General features: G+C 37.6%; 1 long non-coding RNA gene across 1 annotated transcript in view; it reads right to left on the bottom strand.

Annotated features, from left to right (window-relative positions):
• LOC309626487 overlaps nucleotides 1–26,876 on the bottom strand; it is a 32,037-nt gene extending 5,161 nt beyond the window's left edge. Inside the window, exons 1-2 of the long non-coding RNA XR_014243231.1 lie at nucleotides 16,209–26,876; nucleotides 7,088–7,254 (exon numbers count right to left, since the gene is read on the bottom strand). This is a non-coding gene — a long non-coding RNA (uncharacterized lncRNA). The remainder of the gene's footprint in view (nucleotides 1–7,087; nucleotides 7,255–16,208) is intronic.
• Between the last annotated feature and the right edge of the window lie 687 nt (nucleotides 26,877–27,563).

Raw genomic sequence — 27,563 nt, 5'->3', positions numbered from 1 at the left:
TTCTTGTGCATTTAAGGTCATTATTACTGAATTATTACATTCAACATATAAACATAATACAACTGTATGCTCCATGTTAAAGTATTCATAATGAGACTAAAATAACTTATATGTCAAACGTTTAACACGGAGATAGATGCATTTAGGGATTAGAAGTGCAAGGAGTGGTCTATTGCTCTTTCTTTCCTGAAATAACTGCAGAAAGCTTTGAAATGTGGCTCAGTGCCCAGTTTTGCCAATATCCTCTAGGGAATTTCCTGAAGAATAATGTGTTTATTACATGCTTCTACAAACGATATTAAGGTGATTTCATAAGTTGTTTTTTCGTGCTAATAAGGCAGAGATTTTTTTGATTTTTACATAAATATTTTCATGGTTAGGTCCTCCCTACCTCCCATTTTCCACTTTAAATCAAAGGCACTCATGAGTTTTTCAAGTATTCTTTGAATTGCAACTCAGTGGCCCATTAGGGAACTTTCATTTATGTTTAATATTTTCACTCCCATTTTCTACAAGTATTGAGTCACTCAGTTACACAGCAATTAGTGGTAAAGTTTAAAGGAATCTAGAACTCCTAACTATTTTCCTTCCTTAAGTAATTTTGCTTTCCAGAAAAAAGCTGCCATTTAAAGTAGAAGACTGCTCTAATCAAACCGTTAGGGAGGAAGAGATGGAGAAAGCAATTAGAAGAAGATGATTAAGTTTAGAATTTTATTTCCTTTGTGTTTTGGGCTTAGGTCTTTGAAGACTCAGTTTGGCTAGAAAAGTTGGATGTTTGATGAAAACACCCCCTCCAGTGGAACCCCAACTCTCCAATACTGGGGAGATGTTTGGAAGACAGGAATAAGGAAGGAGGTTTTGAAATGGGTTGATGTGGCTAGAGCAGTAACCACTAGTAAGATTTCACCATCTTTTTGGCCTTAGCGGCAAGCAACAAGCTACTAATTTACTGCAAATTATCATTACTATATGCCATATTAAGAACAAAGAATATGCTGCTAACAGATTCTGGTGGTGTTTCAAAAGGGAAGAAGAGACATTTACATAGTAGAGCGCATCTCCCATGGATTTTTTCCCTATAATTTGCCGGGGAAGCATAGAAATGTAGAGAGGTAGCTAGCCTCCTCAGTAGAGAATAGCATGAAAAAATTTTCACCTCTGTATGCTAGTTTCTCCAACTGCCAGATGAAAGTATCACTGTATTCATTTTTGTCTTCATCACATGCACACATTCATAGACACACATGTACACACACACAGAATTTTCCTGAGAATATGGTAAATACTTCTCGGCAGTTTCTAACCACCAACTAGGATCTGCCAGCTGGTTTCCTTGGTTGCAGCAGGAGAAACTGATTCTGGCTAACTTAAGCAAAAGAGAATATTCTTGAGAAATACTAAAAGCTTACAGAATTTATAGAAAGGCTAGAAACCAGTCTTGGGGGTCGATGAGCACTGTGGTGCTTTCACTGACTGTAAAGCTGAGACTGTAGAAATGGCCTCATAGCAAAACTACAGCCAAACCTGCTGCTGGGATGTTGGAATGAATGGACTCCACCATCATTTCTATTCCTCAGCTGTCACCTTTCAGAGGAGGATCTTAGGATGTGGATGAGGCAGCAGAACCTGATTGTACAATGGCTTCTCTTCTTCTAAACCTTCTCTTGAGCAGATGAAGACAACTGGGCTCCTTACTGCTGAAATATTCTGAAACCCTAGTTTTTAAAACTGTAGGTAATGGCAGAACGCTAGGAAGATTTCATTAAGGTGTGCTTAGAAGAAACAGTAATATGTTACTCATGCAAAAGTACAGTCATTTGAAGAAGGAAAAGGAATATGACTGGCAAGACTTTAAAACCAAACTGGAGACTCTCTCAGCAGTATTTGTTGTATAATTTATGTTGCAGACATTTTGAGCTGCCTAATTGAACCGTTTCAAGATGTCATGTCATCAATGTTTTCTGAGTTGTGTGGAGGTACAGAACACGTGCACCCATTTGGCAAAACTTGTCAAAATCTCCACATATATTTCTGGAAGAAAAATAGGATTTCTATATTGGAAATTTGAACTTTATCTATTCCATATCCCACTTTGTGAAATTTACTTTCTGATGAGAAGGATTATAGATTAATGTTTTCAATCCTGTCTCACTTGAGACTCTGGAACTATATGTCTCTCGCGCTTTGTGGTGATTGTTGTGGTAATTTTCTCCTCTGCCTCATCTTCTATTTAAGTCACATCGTACTTCTTCCAAGCTGGCCAAAAATTGCCTTTGTATTGGAGGCTCTATCTTCTTGCTCTTTCTGTTTCCCCATCCCCAGAATCTATCTGAAGTTGACTTCTTAAGTGGAATTCTTCACTGATGATTTAGAAGCACCTTATCATAGAAACTGTGCCAGTGATACACGCTTTCTTACTTAGACCCTACACCTAAACTCCCAGAAGCTAGAAATGCCATAAAATGCTAACAGTCTGACAGAGGGGAAGACGTTAATTATTGGCCAGGGATGGACATAGCCACATCTCATTAAAATGGTAATACATTCAGGGCATCAAGGAAGGAAGAAAATGAAAACATCAGAAGGCTAAAGATGAAAGGAGAGCAATACAAAAATAAGAGAGGGCTTCTAATTTCTCAACTGTTATAAATTTTTTCTTTAAAGAACACACCTCTCTCTGGTTTTAAGCCTGCTTCGTTGAAGAGCTATTAGTGTGCTGAGCAACAAGTCACTCATTGACAACAGCAATCAGAGTGGAACCAAGAAACCTGACACCAAATTGGGTCTTAGTCACATTGGTATCTTATTTCCCAAGCATTGGACAAAGAAGTAATGTGACTTCAAAGTGAATAAAGGTAAAGGTGCAAACTATTTGGAATACACACACAAACACACATATACATACATATACATATATTCACACACAATTATAAAATAAGGTAGAGACAACCTCTAGGTATTTTTTTTTAACAATTTGATCTTTTTAAGTTTTTACTCATTCTATGAATATATAATCTGTTGACAAGGAGCGAGGGGATAGAAATCATATCATGATAAGGGAAGAACATGTAGAAACCCATAAAGATGAAAGTCAGGGGAATATTTAGGGAATAGCAAATTGCCCAGGTAAATTGCAATATAGGAGACTTGCAGGGGATTATGGGCGAAATTGAAAGATAATGCATAGGAGAAAAGTGGAATCTATGAAAGAAAAGAACCAAGGAACATCAGGGAGAAATTTTTATTAACCTAGTTCATGATGCTGTTGTGAAGATTTATATATGTGTATGTATAATTACATATATAATTAGAATATCACTATATATATTCATATGAAGCACTTTAAACATGAGATATACTCTATAAATATTAGGTAGTGTTAGAATTTTTAAGTAGGTAGTCAGTCATGATCCATCAAAAGTTTCTTTAAAATAGGAAATATTATAATGAAAGGGGATGGGTGCAATAACAAGTATTTTAATAAAAGGAAGTGGATGCAGTAAGGAGTAGTAGAAGATTACTACATGGTTTTAATCTAAATTGGGGCAAACCATAGTCCATGGGTCAAATCTGCCTATTGCCTATTTTTGTAAATAAATTTTTATTGAAACATGACCACGCCCATTTGTTTAGGGATTGTCTAAGACTGCTTTCGCCCTACAATAGAAGAGTCAAGTGGTAGCAACAAGAGACCATATTGCCTGCAAAATCTAAAATATTTACTATCTTGCCCTTTACAGAAAAGTTTGCTGATCCTTACTCTAGGTGATCAGAATAATGAAATTAGCTAACATTTATGAAACACTTACCATATGCCAGGCACTGTTCTAACATGTTACATGATTTAAATCCTTGAACAGCCCTAACAGAAAGGCTAGGTAACTTTCCAAGGGTAGATGTTAGTGGCAGAATCTAAGATTGCCAAGTTTAGCAAATTAAAATGAAGAGCACCTAGTGTAATTTGAATTTCAGATAAACAATGAAAAAGTTCTTAGTATAAGTATGTCCAAAATATTGCATGGGACATACTTATACTAAGAACTTTTTCATTAGAAATTACTTTTTCATTAAAAACTACTTACTATTTACCTAAAATTCAAATTTGCCTGGGTGTCCTGTGTTTTATCCAGCAACCCCAACCCAATCTAATTGGCCTCAGAGTCTACCCTTAACAAATATCATACTGGCTCTCTTACAAGGGTGGTGGGCTTATTTTAACAGGAATGGGGAGTCTTGCAGGACACGGAAGGCATTTTCTAGCCAGGGAGTGATAAAGTTAGCCTGAAATTTGAGAGGCAAAATTGGCTTTTTTTCCAGGAACATCTTAAAGATGTTTGACTTTGGGAAAGAGAAGATTAAATCAGCTCTGGATTAGTTTCTTTAAGATATTGTTCAATTTAGGGTCTAGTGCTCAGAGAGCAATTAGGACTTGACACATAGATTGAGTCATCTGAATGTAAGTGGTAGTGGAAACTAGAAATAAACACCATCTCTGAAGAGTTCAGAGGTCAGTGTTGGCTTAAATCAGACCTGAAAGATCCTTCCAGATCTTCTCCAAACAGTGCTAAGCTGCTGGTACTTAGCAGAGCTTTCAAAATCCATTTTATTTCCATAGTGAAGGCCTAGACAGAATTGCACCATAATTTCTCATCAGTACTTAAGGAAAAACTAATAGAAAAGATGCTTTCTCATAGACTCAAGGGTCCTAAAATTTGTAGGACTCACTATACTGAAAAATAACATTTCTGACTAGGAAAGTAAGCCCTCCATATCCTTTCTGTTCTTAGAGATAAGGCCGTAGATGTGGGAAGCAGTATATTGAAAAATGCAGTCCATCAGGAGCAATAAAATTCAACACGGGCAACAACTCACAGTTGACTTAGGGGTGTGGTATGTTGCTGTTGGATCTATAAGCCTGCTCTAATGGACAGTTTTGCACAAAGCAGCTTGAGCAAGGCAAATGCTAGGTATCATTATTGCAGTTGTTACAGGCAACAGTCCATGAGCCCAGTTATATAAAATTGTGGTGTGTTCTATAAGTCAATCAAATTCAGCTGTGTCTCCTGTGTCCTAGGCAAAATGTTGCCATGAATAGGAATAAATGACTTAATCCCAAACCTCAAGTAACACCACAGTAGAAGTAGAGAAAGACATTAAATAAATAGCTGCATAATGGCTATAATCGGCAAAAATACAAAGAATAGGGACATCACAAAATAGGAAGTGATTATCTCTTCCTAGGACCTCTACTTTAGAAAACAGGCCAGGGGCAATAGATGGCGCTTTGAAGGATGAGTAGGAGTTCTTAACACAGGAAAACAACATTTGCTCTCTTTCTAAACATAACTCTGAGTGAAACTTTATGATTTTTACTTTATCACTTATCTCACTCTTTTAAAATATCTTTTGTGATATTTTGAATGCACTGAAACATGTGGTACAGAGTAGGCTTATGTTGTTCTTTTGGCTATGGTCTTTCTCCAACATACATTATTTTGGCTTAAAGTTGTATACTACAATCACAGAAAAGTCAACAGTATGACTTTAGAAATTTGAGTATTGCAAATTACCCATAAAGGAGGCCTTTTGTTCCCTTTGCTCCCTGTCATAAACAGACTGATAATAATCTGACACATCTGGAACAGCTGGTAGGGTATACTTAATCTTTAAGTCTTAGAAACCTTTTTATGTAATGGCAAGAATTTGTTGTGCCGGTTTCAAACAGAAACTTGTCACAGAACTCTCTTGACTTGACTTCTGGAATTTACTTAGCAAAAAGATTCTCCAAATGTAGGCACTAAGGACAAACTGCAGGGGTGGTTTTCCAAGGCTACATGAAATGTCAAAGGTGGAGGAGACTGAAACAATATATAGGATTCTCATTTGTGAATCAATTTCCTTAAACACTACACCATGATCTGAATCTCCATAATAAAGAAGTATGTTTCTTTGCCATGTATTAAATTGAAGCTTTGGCTTCAATTGCCATAACAAACTAATGCAGCCTCATAGAGATATATCCAAAATGTCCCAAGTTAGACATCCCAGAGGCTGAAGAGTCTCTAGTAAATACACAAACACACTCCATAAAAAGGAGTTTTAAAAAAATACAAATACTTTAGTGTCATATATCCTTATTTATATTGAGTAATTGGATAGTATATTAGAATATGTAACTTTAAAAAAAATTTCAAGTGCTCATCATGGGGCTTATAGGTATTTTTAAGAATGATGTTATACAGTTCAATTCATACATACGTTGTTTTTTCAGTGAAATAAATATCCAGATCACCTGGGCTGAGAATTTACTGTGCAATCTTTAAATAGTAACCTGGCTTAGTGGCTTACTTCTAATTCCTTTCACAAATATTGTACCTCACTGGTATTTTTTGCTTTCTCAGTAACACTTTATTTTTTTTCTATTTTAAAATTCTTTTCCAGTTTTATTTTATTGAGGTATGAATGAAAAATAAAAGATATATATATTTACATTGTACAATGTAATTTTTAAAGTATACAATGTGATGATCTTTTTAACTTTATTTTATAGTGAAGTATAGTTGATTAACGATGTTGTGATAGTTTCAGGTGTATAGCAAAGTGATTCAGCTATATATATATATATACATATATATATACATATATATATATATATGTATATATATATATATATACATATATATATATATATATGTGTATATATATATATATATATATATGTTTCTATTCTTTTTCAAATTCTTTTCCCATTTAGGTTGTTACATAATATTGAGCAGTAATACTTTAAAAGTCACTTGTGTGGTTCAAAAATAAGACATGATCTTGCTTTTAGATTTTTCTTTTATCCACATTATGATCTGTGAAATCATAGGATACAGCTCTTATGTGGCCATGCTTTAAAAATGAATAGAACATGCCCGTTTAATAACACCAGGATAGAACACATAGGAAGAGTCCAAGCAGTGGCACTTGATCCACACTCTTGGGAAATGATAGTTTATACTGACCCTGACCTCTAGCTTCCCCCTTGAGATAGGATTCATTAGACTGCTTTCATCTCAGCTGGGCAAAATCCCACCAGGTTTACCTTGGTGCAGACCATCTAGGCTGGCATCACTGCTGAGTCCACCTTGGGAACACTTGTGGTCAACTGATTCAGAGAGTGCTCTTCATAATCAATTCCTTCAAGAGTATTTTTTGACTCACTACTCTGTGACAGACACCATCCTCGTAACTGCAAAAGCAGTGGGGATCCTGCGGAAATGGGGACAAAGTCACTGCCCTCATGAAGTATAGATTCTAGTTAACTTAAGTCTAAATTGTAATCTTTGTTTCTCTATTTAATCATAATGGAATTGTGAGAGTGCAAAATACAAAATGGAGAAATGAGGAAAGGGTAGTGTCAATCAAGAGAGTTTATTTGGAAAGTGAAAAATGAAAAAGCAGGGTTTCTGATATTCATTCAGAATAGCAACCAATCCAGAAATCATGAACTAAAAAAAAGGTTTAGTAAACCATGTTTGGCTTAAATGTCACACAATATCAGCAAATAAAATCTGAGTCTTTTTCAAAATAAAATAGACTCTAAGGAAAAAGTGCAGGATCTTTATCAAACAGTATGCAAAGAAAATGTAAACATTCATAGGAAGCTGTGTTTGATAAGGAACATATATAAGTGAAAAATAAATTTAGTAACATAGAGGTAATATTTTATAGTTTATATTATGATATGTCTTATTTTTTATGAATAAAATGTACGGTACATCAGGGGTCCCCAACCCCTGGGCCACGGATCGGTGGGAACTGGGCCGCACAGCAGGAGGTGAGCGACGGGCGCGTGAGCGAAGCTTCATCTGCGGCTCCGCATCCCCTCCCATCACTCGCATTACGGCCTGGACCAGCGCTGCTCGCATTGCCGCCTCAACCATTCCCCTCACCCCGACCCCGTGGAAAAATCGTCTTCCAAGAAACCGGTGCCAAGTGCCAAACACGTTGGGGATTGCTGTGGTACATCATATATTTTTACCTCGCAGATTCAGTGTCAGAAGAACTCAAACATGGCAAAGGGTAGACCTAACGAATACAATGTGATCAAAAGAATAAAGTGACTTAGAATGGAATGACTTCAGTGTTAGTTCATTCTTTTAGACCGCTGGATCTTATTTGTCCTTCCATTTTATATTCAAAACATGTTCGCCCAGAGCAGGCCTCAAAGAATTCCCCTGCAGGGTTCTTTTTGTTGAAATTGCCGGGCATATTAGACAGTGTATGTCTCTACTCAAATGGCCAAAACTCTCTCCACTTTTTCAGTATACCTTCAAGTGCACTTTCATTTCTTCCCAAACTCTTGTCCCCCATGTCAATCCTCTTAGTTTAGCCAAATGTCCCACACCGCCAGTGGGGAGCACCGGGCATGGGTGGTGGGTACTTTGGTAGCTCCTGAATCCTCTTTGCCATCCTTTCTTTCCATAAGATAGGCACTTTTGCTTAACTGAGTTTGGGAAAATGCCTTATTTGCACTTTAATTTATGGTTTAATTTCACTGCCTTTAGCCAAAGGAACACTTCCAAAACCATCTTAAATTTTGAAGGAGGGTCTCTTCCATAGATTTAACTAGATATAAAGCATATGGTTGTAATACCTTAAAGAAACTGGAGTTCTGTCCAACCCCAAGTTTTCTCAATTCTGGAATCATCTCCGTTATACCTGGGGTCCTCTGGCCTGGAAATAATAATAGAGAAAGGTAAGCCTGAAAAGAACTTACTTGCTCAGTTCTGAGCCAGAATGGGAGCATTTAGGGAGGTGAGAGCAGATTTTGTTACACAGTAAGCCTCATCGGAATCACCTTAGGAAACTTCTTTTCAGAACTCCAACATTTGTCATGGGTATGGCTCCAGAGATTTTGATATATTGATATTAGGAGCTTTAGGTGGATTTGTGGAAATATTTTTGTAATGTCCATGGATCATGATTTGAAAAAAAATTCATTTGAATGCAGTCATCTTAAGACCCCTGTGGCTGCAGGCAGCACCCCTGGTTCAATGGAATACTTTTTCTGTGTTTATTCCCTTAAAGGTTCACAGAAATAGAAAAACCATGTGAGATTTCTTGGTGTGATTTCTTGAGATATTGAGGTCTCAAATTTAGGAGACAATATGAAAGGAAGAAAAGGAGGAATATATTGTGCTGATTAGGTAACAAATTGAAAAACCATGGGACATTTCTTTGGAGAATGAAGCTGTAGCAGTGGGAAATAAAGCCCTATGTAAATCACTGATGAAATTAATGCATTTTAAATGTTATCAGAGCAAAACTGCTGAATCCTATAGTTTGTCATCAGTAAATTAAATGCAAAATCACTAATTTAATTTGTATGAATTACCAGTTGACTTCTAATGTATGGAAAATAAGAACTAATGCTCCTTTATGAGCTGGAAGTGAGATTTTTTTATTTTCAAAAGAGCAAAAAGACAAGAAATAAAGTTGATTCAGAGACCAAACAATCTTTTAGTTATAGTAATTTGTTGACTTCTAACAAAAATTCTTTCTGGGTTTTATCTGCAATTTTCTCATTCAAATCAAACTCAGATGAAATGTAGGGAGGCAATTGACTTCTCAAAACTGGTCTGGTTCTGACCCAAGAGAAGAGAATTCCAAACCAGGGCAATGTGGGCACACTACAGTTTACCCAAGAGGACCACCTACACTCTAGTTTCTAAACTTGATTGAAAGGAATAAAAGGTTGTGTTTTTTTCCATATGTTTTTTATTGAGTATGAAATTCTGAGCTCTATGAAATTGACTTAACAAAAAAGACTTTTGTGGCAATATCTGGGATAGCAGAATAAATTTAAATTCTGGAGCCTTAGCAAAAACAGAATTATAGAATGCTAGAACTACAAAGATCTTAAGAAATTGTTTTTGTCCAACTACTAATTTTCTAGATAATGAAACAGAGACTCAGAGAGATAAGACTTATGAAAATCTATGTAGGCTAGTTAGGAGCAGACCTGAACTAAAGGTCATGGTTTGAAAACCATTTAATTAACTGCAAAATTAAGAAATCTCCATTGGAGAAAGACCGTTTTCTGCATACACTTAATTTTCCCTTACACACACACACATCCCTAAGGTGATTCCGATGAGGCGTACTGTGTGACAAAAACTGCTGTCAACTCCCGAAATGCTCCCATTCTGGCTCAGGACTGAGCAGGGGCTTGCTTGTGTAATATTTATAATCCTGATCTCATACCAAGGGTGATTGGGAAGAAGGGGGATTGGGAAGAAACATACTGTGTAACAAAGGCTGCTTTCTCTTGGAGTCACATTTTTCCCTGAATGCATCCCTTGAGGCATTGTGTTTAGTATCTTCCCTAGCTTGGGGGAGGAGGGCTTAACCTTCAGAGGAATGCGCTATGCAGTGGCTTCCCTCTGCTTGTTCAGACACCTGAAGGATGTGCTTGAGCCGCTCTGGAAAGTAACTTTGTTCATCTAACTGGCAAAAGAATTAAAGGATAAAAACACAAGAGGGCCAAACAAAGGATGAATAGCAATTTTATAAACTGTTCCCATAATGCACTGTTTTAAAAAGTGTTAGTGAATTCAGTTAACATAGATTGATCTGAAAATCATTTGTGTTCTTAGTAGGTGGTGGGCAGCTCTGTACTTCCTTTGTCACTTCTCTGGTGCATGGTTTTTGTTTTCCATCTTTTAAAAATGGAAATATACAATGATTCCCTTTCCTATTGAGCTTATAAAGCTAAGTTCGACATGATCTAGTTAACAAAATATGCGTCAGAAGGGACCATAGTGAACAGAAGTAAACTCTCCCCTCTTTATAGGTAGGGAAACTGAGTCCCAGTGACCAAGGCAAGGTTCTCTAGCTTAATAAAAAGAAGCAGGGATTAGAATCCAGGTTTCCTGATGCCTACATTTACTTGTGCTTTAAACCAATCATCGGGCTACAGGAATGATATATTGAGTGGTGTGCAGGTCTGGGGGTCTGTGATGAAATCCCAGCTCTGACTCATCCATATTATCCTGGTGAAGTTTCTTATTATCTCTGTGCTATAGTCTCCTCACCTGTATCATAGGAATAAAATAGTCTCTATCACATGGGGTTCTTGTGAGTATTAATAGGTTTAGCTCAGTGCCTGGCTGAACAATAGTAAGAGCACAGCAAATGTTAGCTCTTGGGCGGAGGAAGTCCTCGAACAGCAGGAGAAAATGCTGGAAAGAAAATCTCTAGTCAAAAATCATCCAACTTTAATAGAACCCTTCCTAGATTTCTATCATACTTCCAGTATGATAATAACAACAATGTATTAGATAACTTGATCTCTCTAACACTAAAATGCATTATATTAAAAAGAAGTGTATATTGTTACCACCCAGATCATTTATTCATTCATCAAACATTCATTAAACAGTCTCTACATGCCATTCTGCATTGGGTACCAGAGAATCAAAAGTACATAATTAATCTATGGTGTCTCTGTTCTCAAAATTATTCACAATCTTGCAGAAAAATAAGTTCCAAAGGAAAAATAATCATCATAGAGTGTGCAGCAAGTACAATGTTAAAATGTAATGAGAGCAACCAGTAAGGGTGCTGAGTCCGTATTGCAGGAAGGGGACTGGGTGAGGTTATGTTTCTCGGGAAACATGATCCAAATCTTGTAGCATGCATAGGCATAAGCCAGGAGAAGTTGGGAGAGGGGACATTCCAAGCAGTGAAAAGTGCGTGAGCAGAGGAGGAATGGTATAACATAACACAACACATTGGGGGAAGTACAGGTGGTTCAATGTAGCTAAGATTCAAGGTTTAAAAGAAGAAAAGGAGCAGGGTATAAAAAGTGGAATCAAGTCCAGATCATGAAGGGCCTTGAATGTTATGCTAGGGACTTCCAATATTATCCTAAAGACATTGATAAGTCAATGAAAGATTTGTATGCAAAAGGATTACTTGATCAAATACTTATTTAAGAAAGGTAATTCTGGAGGTTGAGTGAAGCATTGATTGGAAAGAGTGATGACTGGAGGAATGGAGAAAAGTTCGGAGAAAATAAAAACCAAATGAAGGAAGGAATGGTAAGAATGGAAGAGAATTGGAGTCAGGTGACCTCAAGATGTCAGGAATGGGTTGGTGGTGAGTCAGAGAGAGGAGTCAAAGATGACTATTAGTTTTCTGATTTGGGTTTCTTAGGTTAATGAAGGTACCACTCACCAAAAAAAAAAAAAAAGAAAATAAAAGAAATCCTATAGAAGGAGCAGATATTGGGAGTTGGAGGGGTTGAAAAGATGCTGAATTGAATGTAGCCTACTCTGAAGCTATGGGATATCTGCATTAAAATGTCCTACAGATACTTTGGAACCCAGAAGAGAGGCTGAATGGTAATCATAAATTGGAGTTGTCAGGATTTGGATAGAGAGCCAGTCACACTCTACCTCTGCAGACTGGTAAGGCTGTGGTTTAGGACTCGTGATGACCCTCCCAGGAAAATCATGTGGCATCAGCCCCTGCAGGGAGAGATTTCTATCAACTTCATAGACCCCCTTCATCAACTTCAACTGAACCCCACATTAGTGTTATGAAGATTGTTTCTTGTGGAAATGATAGCATTTTGCCTGATCAAACAGCTGGGTCCACTAGAGTGGCTGCTCTTCATCCCGCATGTCATTTACAGGCAGGACCAATAGTGCCTCACACCTCATGCAGTGGGTTTCTACTCTCCTACTAAGGGTTCATGCATTGCCTCTGAAAAACAAGACACTGTGGGACTGGCATGGCCCATACACAGCCATAGGCTCACCCACCCTTGCCTCTGGATTGTGGGTTGCAGACAAACAGAGAAATAGTACACCTGGCTCATACCCAGGTCCTGTGCTTCCTAATGCGGGGGCTGCCACTAGATCTTGGGATCTGGCTTCCCTGGTTTGATAAGCAGAATTATGTCCTCTCTCCAAAAAGGTCCATGTCCTAATCCTTGGGACTGTGAATATGTCACCTCACATGGCAAAGGGGAATTAAGATTGCCAATTATCCGAATTCTCTGGGTGAGACCACAGTAATCGCAAGAATCTGTGAACGTAAAAGAAGGAAGTAGAAGAGTTCAGAGTGGTGCAGTCTGAGAACTCAACTCACTGTTGCTGGCTTTAAAGATGGAGGAAGGGACCACAAGAGCCAAGGCATGTGGGCAGCTTGTCTTTGCCTGGCTTACTTTACTTACTGTGATAATCTCTAGGTCTATCCATATTGCTGCAAATGGCATTATTTCATTCTAGAACCTGGAAAAGGCGAGAAAATGGATTCTCCTCAAGAGCCTCCAGAAATGAGAATGGCCCTGATAACATTGATTTTGACCCAGTGAGAGCTGTGTTATACTTTAAGATAATAAGATAATACTATAAGATAATAAATTTAGAAGTTTTTAATTGTAGTTGATTCACAATGTTGTATTAGTTGAAGGTATACAGCAAAGTGATTCAGTTATACATACATGTATATTTATTTTTTTTAGATTCTTTTCCTTTATAGGTTATTACAAAATATTGAGTATAGTTTCCTGTGCTATACAGTTGGTTCTTGTTGGTTATCTATTTTATATATAAAGTGTGTATACGTAAATCCCAAACTCCTAATTTATCCCTGCTCCCTTTCCCTTTGGTAACCATAAGTTTGTTTTCTGTGTCTGTGGGTCTATTTCTGTTTTGTAAATAAGTTCATTTGTATCATTTTCTTTTTAGATTCCACATATAAGCGATGTCATATGATATTTGTCTTTGTCTGGCTTACTTTACTTACTATGTTAATCTCTAGATCCATCTGTATTGCTGCAAATGGCATTATTTCATTCTTTTTTATGGCTGAGTAGTATTCCATTGTATAAATATACCACATCTTCTTTATCCGTTCATCTGTCGATGGACATTTAGGTTGCTTCCATGTCTTGGCTACTGTAAATAGTGCTGCAATGAACATTAGGGTGCATGTTTCTTTTTGAATTATGGTTTTCTGTGGATTTATGCCCAGGAGTGGGATTGCAAGATCATATGGTAGCTCTATTTTTGTTTTTTAAAGGAACCTCTATACTGTTCTTCATAGTGGGAGAAAATGGAACCCTCCTACACTGTTGATGGGTATACATTTGGATTTTTTTAGCCACTATTTGTCATAATTTGTTATAGCAGCCATAGAAAACTAATGTACTTGACAACACCCAAAAGGGCTGGATGGCACAAGTCAGTGTGAAGGTATTGATGCCCCGTGGGGTAGATTTTGGTCAACATAGGAGGGGAGCCAATGGATAAATTCTTTCCTGCCCTTCACAGTTTGTTCTGACACATAGGATTTTTTATGATCTTTTGAAGCACACTGTGAGACAGAGAAGTCAGGTGTGTTTTACACAAAGCTGCAGAGAGCTGTACCCTTGTATTTGTTCTTACTCCCATTTTGCTCGCTCATGCTTCTCTGAGATTGTACTTCCTAAGGAAGTAACAGTGTGTAAGGATGGGTCTCACTCAGGCTGATTTCTAAGAAACCTGGGAAGGTAGTGACTGCTCTCATGCAATTGGGTGAGTCCAGCCAGAAAGTGTATACAGAGCAATCAGAAGGAGGGTCAGGAATAGGTTCCTGGGGAACCAGCGTTTAAGAACCAGATGAACCACAAGGATGCCGAAGGGAAGCCAAAGGTGGGCACAGAGGAAGAAGAACTAGGAGCGGTCAGTGTTTTAAACACAAGGGAAGGGAAAGTCTGAGAAAAGAGAAGTGGCCAATGGAATTAGAGGTGTAGTGGTGATCGGTGAGCCCAAATGATGGAATAACTGACATTTTTAAATTAATACCTGGGAGTTCATTGCCAGCCTTGGCTAAAGTTACAGACAAAACCACGTTTCTGGGGATTTAGGAATGAACCAGAAGAGATGAAATATAGGCGGCAGGCGTAGACAGCTCTTTAAGTGTGTTGGTTATGAAGATAAGAAGAGAGTGCTGTAGCTAGCAAACCGTATTGGGTGGAAGGAGGATTTTTAATTTCTGTATCCTTTTGTTTTTGTTTTAAGATTGGAGAAACCTGAACATGTTTATAGCCTAAAGGAAATGAGCCAGCGGAGAGGACAGCTTAAAGATTCACACAATAGGGAAGCCGCACAGACACACACCTACTAACAGAATGCAGCATTTTTCTGCTACTTCCCTTGTATGCTGTCACAAATGCAGAAATGTGTTTTTCCTCTCCCCAGTCTAGCATCAGAAAGTTGGCCACAGAGTCTGTTTGAAGAGGCTGGCAGCTCTGTTTTTAAGTGAGTCAGACAGGACAGCAGTGTGAGTTGGGCCTCTGTGAATTGTTCGGGAGAGCAGCGTGTAGTCAGTGGACTTGCTCCTTTAGCCTCCTGGCTTGAAACAAAGTTAGATCTCAGCACCCAACAGAGTAGCTTAAAACCAGCGAAAGTTAAGGTACACATATGCTTCTAGAAAGGAAAGGGATTCTTGTTTGTGAGCCCTTCTGAATTCTCCTGTGGATTCTCCCAGAGGAATGCAGTCACTGAGTTTGTTGAATACTAGGCTAAGACAACTCAGGAAACTTCTTTCCATTAATGTTCTCTGAAACATACACACACGCACGCACGCACACACACACACACACTCTAAGTAAGAATCACATGAAAGAGAAAGGCTGTACAACTCTTGCTTTTTAAGAATCACAGATTTTTAGTGCTTAGAGGACATTTTAAGAATGATTTAGTTCAATATTCTCATTTTACAGTTGAAGAAATTGAGGCATAATAAAAACCTATAATAATAATAGCATAGCAATAGCAAATTTTAGTTATAATGTGCTCTCACATAAATTAACTCATTTGATCCTCAGAAAGACTTCAGAAGAAAGGGAACAAAACAAACCAAAAACAATTGAAATTGTACCCTAAAAGCACTCTGATTTTTTAATACTAACAATTCTATAAAACAGGAGTATTTCTCTTCCCCTTTATCCTGTTACAGGTTAAATATATTATTTTCATTTTACAGGTAAGGAAATAAAATTGAGATATAAAAGGATATGCTTGATGTCTGGCAAATATCCTGGGTCTAAAACTCATGTCAGAATCCACAAGAGAACTCAGGATTCTTCGATTTCAGAGACTGTTTTCATTTCTTTTTCATTTTATATTTTTACAGCATTCTATGCTTATGAGGGTAGTTTCACTTACATGGTTTAATTAATCGCTATGACAACTCTGTATGATGGATGAAACTGCAAAGAAACTGAAAGAAAGATGAAGGATTCGGTGAAAGTCTCATAAGTAGCTAACAAGGTGCTAGCACTTCAGCAACAATTGGGTTCTGAAGTTTCTTTCCCACATACCAGTTGCTCTCAGTCCTGCCTGCAAATTGGAATTATCTCAGGAGCTTTTAAAAAAATACAAGTAACTGGACCCCACCCCAGACTAACTGAATCAGCCTCTCCGATGGATGGACCCTGAGTATCTTCAGTTTTTAAATCTTTCCAGGTGATTCTTATAGCCTCTGTTGAGAATCACTACAATATATAACACATTTAACATTTAAAGTTCTTAATTTTTGTACCACACAGTCCGATTCCCTCTTTACAATAATAGCTAACATTTTGGTAGCATTCTGGAAGGGATGGGAGATTCATGCATTTTAGCTCTCCACTGAACAGAAACAGTGCCACTGTGTATACAAGCATCTTGTAATACAGGTTACCAAAGTCCTATGGAATTGCCCACTCTAACAGCAGAAAGAAAGTCTTCAACATTATGCTCCTCTAAAGCAGTCAAACATTTTCTCTATTCATGTGGCTCTGGATGACTAACATCATATTGCAGGGGTAAAATACAGAGGAATAAATACTAGAAACATAATACCTTTGTTTTAATTGCTGACCATGGTGACTACAGCGTGAGCAGAAACTCCGTTGCAGGATGAGACTCAGAATGCAGATGAGCACAGAGCTTGCTTGTCTCTTCTGCTGGAGCCCCCCCCATGTATTATTGCTGGTATCCATGTGTAACAGATAGTATTGTGCACTGAGCTGGAAGATAATAAATACATGTGAGATGATGATTTACAGAAGGGTGCTTAGAACTACTTGAACCAGCAGGAGAAGAAAACAGTGCTGGTACAAGGTTGTACTGTCAAACTCAAAATCCTTTTCTTCCTTTCTCTCCAGAGGGCAATTTCTCCAAGACATAACTTGCTTTCTGCATTATCATCTGGAAATTCGGTGGTTAATTACTGAAATGCCTGATCCACAAATCTCTAACTGTCATATTTTTTTCTCCCTTTTGGTTGACTTTCTTAAAAGAACGTCTCATTTTTAATGAAATAACTCTCATTAAAACTACCTGCTGTTTAGGAGTTTTTGTATAACTCTTTTTACTTCCTTTTAAAAACTTCCCTTATTTAAGCTACTGTGGCTTAATGAAATTGTACCTCTAACTAAAATCAGTATGATTTGAAATCTTAACAACAGCAACAAAAAAAATTAAATGAAAACCGAAAATGCCAGTGAGTTGTTTGCATGATTTCTTATGACACAGTTGTTTTATTTCATATTTCTCCTTGACAGAGAAAGAAAAAATTCTAGAGAAAGTGATGGTGATAGATATATTAAGGTGATTAATAATATTGTCATCTTGATGACTCATCTGCATCTGTATCATATGAAAAATAGATTGTTGATTTATCCAAGACTATAATCTTTTTTATCATTCTAATATTAAATGTAATCACAAGAGGAAAGCACTAACATTGCCAAAAAAGGAAAGTGATTGATTTAAGTGTTCATCTTATACCAGATGCTCTATGGAAACATGAGTTGCTATTAAATGTGTTATATATAGAGGCCAAGTAAACTAGCCCTCACCTCTATATCATAGGCCCATCAGTTTAACATAGTGATTAACATGCTGCCTTTGCAGTCACACTAGTGAGTACAAATCCCAGCTCCGCCATGTGCTAGCTGTGTGACCTTGGGCAGGTTATTAAACTCCATCATGCCTCAGTTTCCTCATTTATAAAAATGAGAATAAAAGCAGTACCTACTTCACAGAGTTGTCATGAAGGTTCAAGTGACTTAGTATGTGCTCCATAAATGTAAACTATTATTACGATCATCCATCTGATGTGTCCCCTGGTCAGTTATTTTGTATTCAGAAAGCTTCTGATAAGATATATACCTTGATCAGAAAACATGAGCATGATCTACCTGACTAATTTCTCTGGTAATTCAATCAGTTCATCACCCAGGATAGGGGATGATACCAAGGTAGAGAAAAAGTGAGTCAAACTGTGTTGAAGCAAGAGTATGAGTCACTGGCTGCAGGGGCTTGGATGTATAGGAAGCAGCATGGTGCAGGAGACAGCATGAGTGTCAGACCAACATGCACTTGAGGCTCTGCCTCTCAAAATGAGATCTTCAACAACTTATTTAATCTCTCTAATTCTCAGTGCACCCTGAAGTAAAAAGTTCTAAAGATTTAAATGTTATCGTGTATGTAAAATACTTAGCTACATGTTACGCTAACTCATTATTACTGCTATTATTGTTTTCAATCCTGTGAGAGAAGATAGAGTAGGGACACTGGGTGGCTGGGTGGGGAGAGATCAGGAGCCATAGTATGAGGGCAGGGGAGAGAATTGGGACAGTTTACAAAAAGGGAAGTAGTCAGGGTCTTTGAACACCAGCTGGGCCCTTCCTACTCTCTGTGCCTCCTGGTAAATTGCCAACTACCGTATTCATTCATTCGGTCAACAAGTATAAGCGAATCCCTGCTATGGGCTGGGCACTTTTCTAGGTGCCAAAGGCAATGGTCTTACTGTTAGGGAGCTTATATTCTGTGGGGACTCTATAATAAACAGGTAAACAAATAAATGAGGCAGATAATTTCAGATTGTAAAAAGACAATAGATCAGACAGAGAATGCGGTGGGAGAGGACATCTTAGCTAAAAAAGGCCCGTTGAAGAGGTAAAATTTAACTGGAGTAGAAGAAAGAGGAGCCAGCCACATAAAGCTCTGGGAAAGAACATTCCACTCAGCGGGTCCTGCACACAAAAGGCCTTGAAGTAGAAATGATCTTGGCCTATGCCCAGGCTAGTGTGACTGTGGCCCATATTGGCTCATACTGAAGGGAGCAGCAGAGCCCTGGTCGTGGAGAGACTTGCAAGCCATGCGAAGGCTGGATACCCAGTGCTACGTGAAGCCGTGGGAGGCTTCCATAGGAAGCAGAGGAATGAAGTCATGGTTTTACCACACATGCTCTTGCCAAGAACTCAAAAAATCATCAACAGGTAGCCATGTTGAGCTTACAAGACTCAACCCTGTTCATTTGTTCATGACAACCAACTAGTGAGGTGGCGGAGTAGAGATTTTACTCTCTGAATTTTAGAGATAAGAATACTGAGATTCAGAGTGCCCAAGCTCCTCCAACCAGATGCCTCATTTAGACAGAGTAAAATCAGTTAGTGGCAGAGCCATGGGGTCTAGTCTAGGTTTTGCGATTCCAGTCCTGAGCTTTACCTCTTACAAGAAATTCAGATAACACTTGGCTTAGCAATCAGATTTATTCTATTAAACATAGTTTTTTAAGTTTTGATTATTTTTAATCCTGCTTGTTTTTCACACCTTGTGATTTCTATTTGATTTCCCTTTAGGTTCTACCAACTAAAGGTAAATTCCTTGGGTGTATGTTAGGCTTCTGTGAGTGGTGATAACCACAGTGCTACAAGAATCACTAAATGCATAAATATGACATGACTCCCTTCTTGCCATTCCCTTCGTGGCAGTGCGGACTGAGTGTAACAAGAAGCCTAGTGAGGAGTTCAGATGGGCAATGGAGATGGAACAATATCACCGACATCTACTAAGGTTTCATAGGCCCTTCCAGACCGTCCTCACAAACTGTGCCTCTCATTAAAATAGCACAACAATTTGTACTATATGCTAATTCCAGCATTTGGGATTCAATATTTGAAGTATTTACAGTTTTCCACATTACCAGACAAAAAAAATGCACATGGCCCAGAATGACAGCAGTCAAAGACAGCTTTACGTACTTGCTCTGACCAGGAAAATAAAAGAAACTTCTTAGAATTTAATGAGAGGCAGAAAGAAACACCGGTTCCTTTCAAAACTGTAGGATCAACAATGGTAGTGATGGTACTTGTAGAGATTGAGCAACAGAAGGTAGATATACTTGGCATAATGGTAAAGAGTTAAGAAATTGAGCTGTATTAATCAGAGTAAAGAAAATTTTTATTAAGTGCATAGTTTGTAAGCACCACATGTTTTTTTACTGTTTGTTAGGGAGATGGAGGCATGCACTGGAAACACTAATTCTAATTATTACTGTATGTGGGAGTTTTTGGCATGAGGTCAAGAAATAATAAGAGAATGTGTGAATCTCACTATTGAGCTGCAGAAAACCTAATCATTTGAATAAAGCCAGTTGTTTTTTTCTTGGACCGTCTCTGGGCTGTTCAGTGTTCTGGATGAATCTAACACAATCAGGCTGTTCTCTGGTGTATAACCACTTCCTGCTGACTCAGGGCAACTTGCTTCCTCTGCTGTTTATTAAAATGAAACATTCATATTAAAACCCCATTTTTCAGTGATGACCAAATATACATTAGTAATGACATTATTAAAACTATTTTGTTTAAAATGAACTTTCACACTAGTGTGTTGCAAAGTGGCACAAACGAATCTAATTTCACTGGAGATGGTTTTAAAAGGCTTGCAGATCTTTCTGGCACTATTACAGAAGGGGATTTGATGTGTGTTTCAGGAGACAATCTAAGTTTTTATGGCTGTAAAAAATGAATACTGTTTCCACTACTCCACACAGCAAATAATGTATAATTCATGATTTTTCATTAACATGCAAATGTGAAATAGTGTCTTCTATGTTTGCATCTACTAATAATCTATTAAATATTTAGAAGCATAGTAAAGAATACTAAAAATATTTGGTCTGGGTACTGTTTAAGTAGTTTTTCCCCTCATTTTTTATTTGTCCCTATATTTACACATGTAAAAACGTAGGAGAAACAGACAAACAAATAATCAATTCAGCATCTGGCATTTGTAAAATAAGACAGTAACCCTAGTATTTATACAGTTCTTGGTACTTTCAATAGCATTTTCACAGAAAGGGTCTTGACCATCCATGTAACAACAATATTAGTCTGTTGTTAGCCCCATTTCATGGATCAAGAAACCAAGACAGTGATTTACTGGCCAGGACAACATCCCAAGTGTCTTGATTTATAATTTATTGCACCTCAGGAGCACAATAGAAACTCAGGTATAAGATCATAGAATTCCAAGTGTTTGATAAATATATTTTTCTAAGACCATTACCTATAGCTTGTACTGGCTGAGGATCTGAAATTTTCAGTACTCTTTCTAAGGTGCCAAGATTCCTCACTGGTTCATTCTACAAATATTCATTGAGCAAAGCCCTATCCTCCTATGTGCTCGGCATTCTTCCAGGGACCTGATGGAAGCTAGAGATGAATCAGACACAGACATGTCATCAAAGGTAGAGCTGTAGAGTCTAAAAGACAAGCTAAAAGAGAAAATTGCTGTAATAAAAGGAATATTGCATCAAATGCCATTAGAAGAGTACAGAAAATGTTTAAAGGAGAGAAAGAATGCATTTCTCTGGGCAGAGAGAATCTGGGCAGACCTCATGGAGGAGTGATGGATCTAGGATGCAGTGGGTTAAAGAAGTCATTGAAGATCTAAAGCCCAATCATGTGGTGTTTTAAGTTTAATCTTGGAGGGCATGTGAGAAACTAGGGGGAATGAGGCCTATAAAGTATTTCAGAATAAGAAAATAAAGTCTCCAAAAAAAAAGAGTAATGGAAATGAATGTAAAATAAAAGAAAAACATAATCCAATATTTTGGAAAGAGTCTTAGAATCTGGCTATTCTCAATAAGACATCAGTGGGGCAGCAATAGAAAGTCAGAGTTCAGTCAAGATATGACAGAATATTGATTCCTTCTCTTTCCTTAATATGTTCTGGGTTCTAAAAATTTCTCTGTGGTCACAATTTTACTATTATTATCTTCAGTATTAATTCTAGGGAGTCAGTCTGGTTGCATTAAGACATTTGGAAGACACAAATCTACTTAAAAACAAAATTATCCTTTCAGTTCATATTAATGACTTGATACAGTCCATGCCTTCAAGAAATTTGTCTTCAGTCACTGTACTAGGATCTCCATTCAGGAGAAGTGAAACTAAGGACTGGGTTACCTTTCTACGGTTGGTACCACTCTGCACAAACCTGGTCAATCACTCCTTCAACCAACCCAGGAGACTAACCTCAGTTAATACATTTTAAGCATGTTTAAACAATCTATCAAATTGAAGTTGTGATAAAGGAATAGAGAAATAGCTACAAAGATCATACAAACAAAAACAATCACAATGGTCTAAAGTCCTCCCAGATGATATTATGAGTCTGCTTCAAAGACAGAGTACTCGGGCAAGGTTGGAAACCACAGGCATTGGTCATATAATCCTTGCTACCCAGATGGTGTTGTCATTCCAGCAGGTCCAGTCTCCTGTCTTGGGGATCCTCTCTAGTAGAGCTCTGGCTCTAAGGATGCTGTTTTCCCTTTACTGGTGAATAATTCTGTGCCCCAAGTACATTTTTGCTGAGTACATCATTTCTTATCCAGGTCTCAGGGAAGCTTCCATGCTGCATTACTCCCTCAGATATTGTATCACATCCACAGGCACCACGTGGTATTTTGCATGGAGGTTTAGGAATTCCTCCTGAGTCTGGCCAGTGTTTGTTCTGTTCAGTGGCCTGAGTATAGTTAAGTAGGCTCTTTGAATCTATATGTAAGTAGACTTTTTTCTCCCCTTCTGGGGTCATTTCCCATCCAGACACTGTGACTGACTCCTTTTGTGTATTACCAGTCTCTCTCCCTGTTGAAGTGAGCTCTCAACCTCTACAGGATTCTCTAGGGGACCATACTCTATTTATCTGGGGGTCAAATATGTTACAGTGAAGGGTTTACTGGAAGAAGCTATTTTCATACTTTATAAAATGGATTTTTGTACTTTGCTAATTTGATAATGATATCAAGAACTTCTGCACAGTTCATTCAAATAATCCAATTAGTTTTGCTTTTGGGTTTATTTGTTTCACTAATTCTCCATTATACATGACACTAGGTGAACAATTCAGTGGTCAACCAGAGAAGCAGAACACCTATAAGGTGCCTGGTATAGAGTGAGCTCCTGGCTAATAACAATTTAAAATAAATAAATGGTTCTCTGATACCTAAAAAACAAAACAGATTGCTATTTTCTGTGACCAAAGAAATAGCAGGAAAACCATCACAAAATGAATTTGTGGGTGTAATTACCATCTGATATATCCATGTCAAACATATCAGATCTCTTTTCATGACAAAGTCCTGCAAAATGAGCAGGAAGCACAGTGACGAGCTACCTTGACTTTACCAGAGGACTGACATCTTGTCCTGTACAATTTCCTTTTCTTTCAAACAGAAAAAATATAGCTGAAACAATGGTTCTCAAATGCCAATCAGGCTAGGTAGGGCTGGACTGGTTAGAAAGGGAATTTGTTTAAAAACTTTTAAAAATAATAATAACTTTCTGATCTGAGAGCCATTTCTCATATCACTGCCATGAAGATTCTAATTCAGTAGGTATGGAATAGGATATGAGAATCAGCATTTTAACATGATTCTCCTGATAATTCTGTCTCACAGCCAGGCTTGGAAATCAGGGGCCTTCAGCACATACAGCTGGCTAATTAGGATCATGCATGGCTAGCAGTGGATCTGTGGCAATCTGAGGCGGGGGAGAATCTGGGGAATCCATGGGATAGATCAGACCCATAAGAGACTTTTGTGTGTGTGTTGTAAATCAGAGTTGGGCACAAGAAACTATTGCTGCTATAGCCACATTAACAATGCACTGTTTTTACAGACCAATTAGAGTTCATGAAAAAAGCTTTTTATGTGGGGCCTTTAGCATCACAGTATTTCTGTCGTGGAGTGACTTGTCAGCCCCGGACACATGGAGAGATCTCACAGAGGAGGTCATGGGATCTCAGGAGAACTAGGACAAGCGGGAGAACCTGCTCAGTAGCTAGGGGAATCAGCAAATGTTCTTAAATAACATTTAACCCTGATTCTGATAACATTTTAGAGACTCTTCAGTGTGGAAGCATGAGGGATGTGACAACTAGTGCTTCCAAGGATAGCTATTTATACAAATGTATAAATAGGTATAAAAGACGGAAGTGATAACTCAACAGTGACTGGTAATTAGAGTAGATTTTGCAGTACGACACATTAACACCAGAAAAATGAATATTTGTTCATTTTTTAATAGACTGCTCAGAGGCTAAAAATGATTCCCTGCTTGGCCAAAACAAAACCATAATAGAAGGTAGTTGTTGGCATAAAGGAGAGAATGGCTGCAGGAATTCAGGTATTCACCTATCCCTCTGCGAAGTCTGTATTGTACGCAGGATTCATACAGTGAAGAGAGGGGGCACAGCTCAGGGTATTCCACAACAGCTTCAAGACCTCAGAAAGCTGAGAAAGCTGGAATATATAGCCCAGGATGACTTAGAGCAGTATGATGAAGTTGTGACTACCAGAGAACAGTATATGGAGAGTCTCAGGGAAGAATCTCAAAGCCAGATAATTTCCCTCCTGCGTAGACACAGTGAGTGAGGTGAAGGATATCTTAACTATTGGCTGTGGGCCGCATGCAACGGGACAAGAGACAGCCTTGCCTAGCAGCCTGGACCTAACTTACTGTCAGGATATAGTGTTTTCTGTATTTAACACCATTCTATACCACTGTGCTGAAGTGTACTTCCAAGAGGATGGAAAAAGAACACTGCATGGTCCGGGATGTAGCTCCTACTCATTAAACATAAAGAGGGTGATGTCCCTAAGAATCACAATCTTAGCCCTTTGTGGCAGTGAAATGATCACAGTGACTGTCTGAAATTTACTAATGACCATTAAGATATAGGGATACCAGATACCAAAAGCTATTTCATCAACAGACTTTATCAGATGAGGTGAACAACCTAGTAGATAAGTTGAAAAAATATTTCCACTCTCTCTCTAGGCTTTCTTGTCATGCATTTCTATGATGACCTACCTAATAATCATAATTACCAGCAGTGCAACATGGATGCTTGGAATTACAATGTTGTTTAAACTCTTACTTTTAAAGAGCGTAATATCTGCCAGACCTGACCTGATTTACTTTTATTTGTTTATTATCATTATTTTTTTAGCTCTCAGCCCATGGACTTGTGAAGATTTACATATCTCTATTAGCTGAATCACATCTGTTCCTTAGGTCTAATTTTCAAATTCCAAGCATTAGCAGTGTGACCACAAAGATCTATGATCTTATGCTTTATTTGATTTTTGTGTGTTTGTTTTAATGGAAGGTAGAAAGGGAGGGAAGAAGGGAGGGGAATATTTGATTTGCTGTCTAGCCAACACAATTCTAAAAAGCATTAAGCTGAAACTGCTACAAGTGTTTATTTTCTAACTCTTGTATAACGGGAACAGTCAAGATCTGAACATGAGTCGATATAAGGTTTGTGGTTTTATGATAAGCATATCAGCCAGTGGATGGAGTAAACCCCAGTGACAGCTGTGATGGTTCTTGGAATCAGACATCCTTCAATAACATGTTCCCCCATAGCTTATAGATACTGTTGTAAAATAGGGTCAAGGCTTATGGCAGATGTTGAATATCTCCGAGCTATGTGAAATTTCTCTCTGTGGATCCGTGCCTAACAACCATTACATCAAACCACAGGTACAGTGAAGCCTATTTCCCTCTTTGAAATGATACTTTTGTTACTCTAGAGGCAAAGCCTTATGCTATTGCCAGCTGAAAAAAAGACACCTCTCTAACAGCTGAAAGAGTGCAGACACAGAATTGGGAACAGTTGGGCTATTCCAAACATCAGAATATAAAGCAATGATTTTATCCAGCACAAACAACATAGCTCATTACAGTATGGTGTCTTGGAATGAGGATACCTGAAATAACAATGGCAATACCAAAAAATAAGTAAATAAATATTGTGCAAATTAATGTTACCAGGCCTCATAGATGTGATTCTTCCCAACTCTAATCTTTGTTATAACAGTAACTACTTGTTCTTGTCATAGAGAAAACTGATTGCTTCATCGATTGATTCACTGAATAAAATCTTGTCATTGAGCAATCAGGCTAGGTTTTCTATGAACATCTGATAAAAGAAAGTTAAGAAGCCTATAAATAGTGTAGGTCAGATGGATTCCAAATATCAGTGAATTTCCATAATACCTGTTTTTTTATGTTTTTTTAAAATAGAAGTATAGTTGATTTACAATGTGGTATTAATTACTGCTGTACAGCAAGGTGACTCAGTTATACATGTATAACATTCTTTTTCACATTCTTTTCCATTATAGTTTATTACAGGATATTGAATATAGTTCCCTGTGCTATACAGTAGGACCTCGTTGTTTATCCATTCTGTATATACCAGTTTGCATCTGCTAATCCCAAACTCACAATTCATCCCTCTCCTACCCCCCCACACCCTGGCTTGGCAACCACCCATAATATCTGTTGAACTACTTACAATTCACCAAGAATGCTAGGTGAGTAGAAATTCTCTAGGTACTCTGGAGAAAGCTAAAGGAAGAAAAAGTAAAATTTCTGTATTCAGTAGGTATGCTGGAGAAATGAAATATATTTTAAGAACAGTGGCAAGAAAAATACAAGAGAACGCTAAGAAACAAAAATTACAGGGGTGATCCAAATTACTAATAATTTAAATTAGTATTATAATAATAATTATATTATTAATATGTGAAGCTAGCACCTTAATTTTACAAAGAATATTACACTTAAGTGGTTCACTAAGGATTACTTCAAGGAGGAAATAGAACTTTCCTGAAAAACTGGCTAGTGGCCCCCAATCCACAGAAGAAGACTCTTTGCAGGTTGGCCTCCTTGTCTCCTTCAAGGAAGGAAATTATCTTGATGTGTTTTCAAACTGCCATCTTATCACTTTACAAGATGCATCATAACAGTATCAAGAGAAAAGAAATGGCTATCCAAGAAGCTGTTAAAGAATAGATTTCTTGAAAATGCAAAAACGTACTTTGCATGATATATTTTTGTTTTACTTTATCTTGACGCCATGGTTTGTTTTTTGTTCTGCAGATACACAAGACACACACACTCCTGTGTCTATTCTTACTGGCCAGAAGTTGTTTTTTTTTTTTAATTCAGTTCTTTCTGAGCATAAAGGAATTTTTAGTTTCCTTTACAATCTGTGTTATGTTATTTCTCACACACAAAAAAAGGTCTATATAATAGTTTACATTTTTACTTTTCTTTGTACTTCATTTTTTAAGTATTTGTCATTCTGGATATGGGAATGAATAATTACTCAGCACTACATTTGAATAGTTTAGCAACATTAATCAGTTATCTCAAAATATTATTATAAACT

Source organism: Balaenoptera borealis (assembly GCF_965194805.1).
Source record: "Balaenoptera borealis genome assembly, chromosome: 1".
NCBI classification, from domain to species: Eukaryota; Metazoa; Chordata; class Mammalia; order Artiodactyla; family Balaenopteridae; genus Balaenoptera; species Balaenoptera borealis.
This window is presented reverse-complemented; position numbering and strand designations above follow the sequence as displayed.